Here is a 6,000-nt window from a genome sequence, read left to right on the forward strand (position 1 = left end):
CGAGCGAACATGGGAGATGCTTGAGGACAAGTGGGATTTCTCCTCTGTTAGGTTCCTATTAATTTTACCTCATCCTAATGTGGAATTTCAAAATTAGCAAGTCCACCCTGGGAGCCATTTATAACAAGGAATATGTCTTAAATAGCTATTACATGAAGAGAACTCCAGTTTCTTATCCCAAACCGTGGGGAGGATGCAATTTCACAAGGAGCGTTACGCCTGAAATTAAAATTAACCAGTGAGGAGGAATGGCAGGGGACGGCCGGGATGGGAGGCATCAGAGTTCACACTCGGAAATCTCATTTCGTTGCCAGAGCAGAGACACAGACACATCCATCAGGCCCTGTACTTCCAGAGCATGACTTTTGCCAGAGGGATGACAGGAGGGGAGTTAAGTGCCACGTCCTCATGGGAAAGGACAGATGGCAACATGGACGGTGGGGTGTGCGGGGAGGTGCCTCAGACGCTGACCTCAGGACGGGGCCTGGGGCATCGTGTGGGCTCCATCCTCTGCTCCCACCGGCTGCCTGACCTCCGGGAGTCTCGCAGCCCCTCTAGACCCCATGTGGCTTCTGGCCAACGGGATCTTGCTGGGTTTTCTTGTGGGGGGAGGTACATGACTAATGGTGACATCAAGTGTGTGCCCTGAGCAGTAGCACGTGGTGAGGTCCTGTGGACGGCAGGCTGCAGGGGACCCGGTCCCTGCCCGACCAGGGAAAGGGGAGGGGGAGGCTGAGGGTGTGGGAGGGAACGGAGGCCGAGGTGGGGGGCAGGGAAGGAGGAGCTGCAGGTAGTGGGATGAGGGGTGATGCAGGTAACAGGTGGGTCCTGTGCTGGCCTGGGGCGGGGGCAGGTTGGGTAAACCTTGGCTAGAGAGTGATGCTGGACCCAGCACAGGAGGTAGGGCCCGTGCTTGGTGTTCGGGGAACAGGGTCCAGGGGCAATCGGCACTTACTCAGTTTGTGGTCACCTGCTGGCAGGGCAGGACCAGGTTTGACGTGCCTGAGCCGCTGTCACGGGGTGAGGGGACTGCAAACCCTAGGACCACGTGCCTCTGCTGGGGATGCGGCGGGAGGGCCAGTGCCCTGTGTCCTGGGGACTGCCAGGGGGGCATAGAGTGCGGGAGGGGGCGGGAGGCAGATCGTACACCCTTCTGATGGTCTGGGGTCCCCGGCCCCATCCCAGCAGGGTCCCTGGTGACTTCATGGGCAACGTGAGCATTGGTGACTTGTTGTCCCTGGTGAGCCCGCCCCAGGGGCAGCAGATCGGGAGGGGAAGAGCGGGAGCTGGGGCAGGGCTGAGGGCTGCCCACGGGCCAGGCCCAGCTGCCGGGCCGGCAGGGAGGTCATCTTAGGCCGCTGCCACCTGACCACAGCTCCAATGCGACCTCAGGCAAGACCGGCAGAAGGCTGCCCAGCCGAGCCCACCCCAGGTGGCCGACCCACAGAACCAGGAGCAAATGAAAATGGGTTAAGCCCCTAGTTTGGGGGCATTTTGTCATGCAGCAAATGTACCATATACTCCTGGATCCTCTAGAAAACAGAGCCTGGGGCCTGGATGCAGAGCGAATACCTCAGTCCCAGGCAGCAGGGGGTTGGGCAGAGGGAGTCGGGGGGCGCTGGAGCGAAGCCAAGCCAGCCCTGAGCCTCGGTCCCCAGGACCCCTGGTTGCTCATCAGGCTCACGCGGAGGAATCACACCTCAGGGCAGCCGCAGACGAAGGATGAAGGGGGTCGCTCTGCTCTTCCCACGGTCCCGCTGCCCACTGGCCACTTTGTCCTTGGGCAATGAGCTCGGCTCGCGGCCCGGGTCCTCCCAGCACCCTGGGCAGCCGTTCAGAAACCCCACGGGTGGCATTCCATCCGCAGCAGGAGGGCGGGAGACGCCCACCAGGGGGGAGGATGCCCGCCCCACACAAGAGACTGGCCAGGACCGGGTGGGCCAGGTGGGCCAGTCAGAAGCGCCGAGGTGGACCCGAGGCAAGGACCGAGGCTGAGACAACTGCGGCCCCGGCGTGTCATCAGCGCACAGGATGCAGCCCTTCCCCTGAAGTGGAACCTAGAGAGATGACACGGGGAACCGGGGAGGGTCGGGGAGTGGAGCTGGAGCCCCGAGGGGCCGCGGGAGAGGGTCGGGGGTTGGGGCCCAGCCGGCTCCCCCCCGCCGCTCGGGACGTGGACCTTTCCACCGCGGAGCCGCAGGACACAGGCCAGGACACGGTCGTCCCGCAGCCTGCCGTCATCGTCTGTGGCGGCTCCCACAGCTCTGCCACGGGCGTCTCCGAAGCGTACCCAGCAGCCTCTTCGTGGACACTTAGGGCATTTGTGTGTGGGGTCTGGGGGAGAGTGGGTGATGCTGTTCTCTGCCCACCCTGGACCAGGCGGAGCCCTCCGTGGGGGCGGCCTTGTGCACGAGGCGGGAGCGAGGAGCCGGGGTGTCGGCCCCCCAGAGCGGTGCCGCCTTCGCTGCGCCCAGAGACCTCTGGCGGCCTCCTCCCCACGCGGGGCGCTCGGGGCAGGCCGGTCGGGCAGGCCCCTCAGCACCGCGGGGCTTGGGCTCCTCTCTTCAAAACTGCCCTCAAGAAGGCTGAGGTGAACTACCTTGTGCCTTTTGCTTCGTAACTTGGAGCTGTGAATGCGATCTTATCTGGAAATAAGGTCTCTGCAGATGTGACCAATTTAAAACGAGGCCACACCGGATGGGGGTGGACCCTAAATCTCACCACTGGTGTCTTTATAAGAAGAGGCCGGCGGAGAGGGCCCCCCGAGGGTGGGGCAGAGACTGGAGGGACGGCGCAAAGCCAAGGACGGCCAGCACCGCCCGCCGCGGGAGAGGCCCCCAGAGGGAACCGGCTCTTGATCTCGCACTTCTGGTCTTGGATCAGGACTGAGAGACAACAAATAGTGTTTGTTGGAAGCCCCCACCTTGTGTGTTTGGTTAGAGAGCCTCGGTGACTCGCCCAGGTGGCCGTGGGCCACCGTGGGCCACCGTGGGCCTGGTCTAAGCCGCCACAGCCCCAGCCCTTTGGCCAGGCTGCTTGGGGACCAGATCCGGGCCGCGCGGCGTGTTTCCTGGCCGTTGCTACAGGTGCAGAGGGGGAAGCTCCTGGCCCACTGAGCACTCACGGTTCTTTCCACTGCTGGACTTGCCCCCGGTGTTGCTGTCTTGGGGAACCCATGTCTGAGGTGGAGCCGAGACCAGAGGAGGGCAGAGCCCCAGAATTCGCGGGGGGCAGAGCTGGAACCTGCCCTCCCATTATTGTTCCAGCCATTTGAGCGGCTTTCCTGTAACTGTAGAGGAAAGCATTGTAAGACGTTTACCTGCGCATCACAGTTCAGTTACTGCACTAGTCAGGGACCCCAGGAGAAAGAGAACCGGAAAGAAGGGGATTTGTGTCAAGGAATTGGCTCAGGCAGCTACGGAGGCTGAGAAGTCCCACAGCCTGTGGTCCACAAGTTGGAGACCTAGGGATGTGATGGTGTGCACTCCTGCCCCAGCTCGGCAGGCTGGAAGACTGAGTTCTCCCCTCCTCCACGGTTTGTCCTCTGCGTGTCCTCCAAGGGTGGGACGAGGCATCTACTGATTCAAATGCTAAGGAAACACTCACAGACCCACCCAGAAATCACGTTCACCCCGAAGAGCTGGGTACCTGTGGCCCAGCCAAGGTGACACATCAAAATCAGTTACTTAAAGATCAGCTGTTGCACCTGACGAAGCCAGCTCTGATAACCAGGCCCTGCCAGGTGGAACCTGGGCCCTCTGAGACCACAGTCCCTCTGGTGGGCAGCTGCCCCAGACACCCGCAAGCCAATGCTTGCCCCTGAGGATGGCAGCTGAGGCAGAGCCGAGCCGGACCTTAGAAGTACATTATCTGCCCTCCTGCTTCTGACCCATGAACTCCTGCTCAGCTTCCACATGGAAGCCTCCCAGCCCCATCCTGCCTCCAAGCACTAAAACTAGCTTTTCCCACCCAGAGACCATTGCCAGCACCACACCCACAGGATGTGAATGCTACATGGGGCAGCCTCAGACATGAAGCGGGAAGGGCCCTGGGAGCTGTTCTGGGGTGCATGGGCAGCGGTAAGCTGGGGCCCAGCCACCTGGGGGCTCAATGCTGCCGTGAGGTCCTGCTCAGAGCAGCCAGGACAGTAGCAGAGACCAGCTTGAACTGGTCAATGAAATGTGTCAGTAGGGAAATGTGTCATCTCACACAACCCAAGTTCAGAAGGTTGGGTGACCAGGGGTCTGTGCAGCACACAGTGTGGTCCCTGCAGCTCAAGGGCTGGCTTCTCTCCTCATGACAGCTCTGCACTCCTTGGCATTGCAGGGGGCCCCAGCTGGTGGCAGTGGAAGTCAAGACTGACTTATCTTGGGCCCCCAAGAAGTCGCAGAATCCAGCAGAGCCCATAGTGGAGAGGGAGAGGGACCCCGGGGGGGGGGCGTGGCCTCTAGGGAGAGGTGGCTCACGGTGGGCTTCACACAATGGGGCTGCTTGTAGCTGAGCCCATGCGCAGAGACCACATGGCCTGCAAAGCCTAAATTATTTACCTTCTGGCCCTTGGCAGAAGGTGTTTGCCATCTCCTGGCCTGGGGTTAATCACAGCCCACCCCTAGAGCCAGTAGAGGTGTTGGAGGAGGGCACTGTGAGGACCTGACTGCTGGTTGACCTGTGAGTTGGACCTGGGTAACTGGAGGCTCTTCATTCCCTCCCCTGTCCTTGGAACGCCCATTCTGCTTGACCTCGCCACTCCTAGAAGCTGTTTCAAAGAATAGCTTTGAGAAAGTAATGTGGTGAGATCATCTGGATGGCATATGTGACTGAACACTCTTAAGATCTCTATGTAAACTTTTAAGGTTCTGGAAGGAGATGTGAAGATACCCTTGTCTTGTGGCTGCCCAGATAAGCCTCATGGGAAGTTCCCTTGCTTCTTACACCTGCCACCTGCCAACCTGAAGAGGACTGTCTTTTTCTTCCATCTCTCTCTGCTCTCTGTGTCTGGAGACTTGTTTCAGATTTCACCTGGGAGGCTCCCAGGGAGGTTGCAAACTAACAGGAGGGTCATTGTCCCTGAGCTGCCTGGGCTACTTGGAAGAGGATGGAAGTCTGAACAAAAATCAGGTCCTATAAACATCCAGTGGCACCTGCCAGGGCAGGCTTTGGGCAAAGCACTGCTGGCACCAATGGGGACTGGAGTTTACTGTAGCTTTAGTTTCTCTCTTCATCCCGTTTCTCAGCCAGGCAAGAAGATTGGTATATTCCAAGCCTGGAATTTCAGAGATGGAATGCATTAGAAAACAAGTAATGGGGACCCCTGGGTGGCTGAGCCGTTGAGCATCTGCCTTCAGCTCAGGGCGTGATCCTGGGGTCCTGGGATCGAGTCCTGCATCGGGCTCTTTGCGTGGAGCCTGCTTCTCCCTCTGCCTGTGTCTCTGCCTCTCTCTGTGTCTTTCATGAATGGATGAATAGAATCTTTGAAAAAAAAAAAAAAGAAAACAAGTAAAAAGGGACAGGATCCTCATTTCAGAGGAGATGTGAGTATAGTGGATTGAGACAGAAAAGCTCAAGTAATGATCATAGACCCAAGGACTGAGAGGGAGACTTAAAAGCCCCATGATAGAGTAGTTTGGCTTGAAGGATTAATCTTCCCAGAAGAAACTGTAGCTGCAAGTAAGGTGGCTTCAGGGCCAGGAGTTGGGATAAAACACTATTGCCCAGCTGGGGTTGTAAAGCAGTGGCCAACACTCTAATAACAGGATTGAGATCCACCCCCTCCATTCCTGCAACTGACCTCAAGTACCTGACCCGTGACATTGGCTAATGTGGGAGGAAGTGAGAATGTTACTTCTAAACAGCCATAGGGTAGGTTCATCATTGTTTTCTATCCCTTTTCCATAAACACGTCCCCTAAAGGCCTGTTTCTCCATTTGGGTCCCCTAACGAAGAAGACGTTCTACAGCTGTCCTGCAACCGTGCGATGTGAATGAGAGTACCTTGGTTGTT

This window comes from Canis lupus, chromosome 2 (genome assembly GCF_048164855.1).
Source record: "Canis lupus baileyi chromosome 2, mCanLup2.hap1, whole genome shotgun sequence".
NCBI classification, from domain to species: Eukaryota; Metazoa; Chordata; class Mammalia; order Carnivora; family Canidae; genus Canis; species Canis lupus.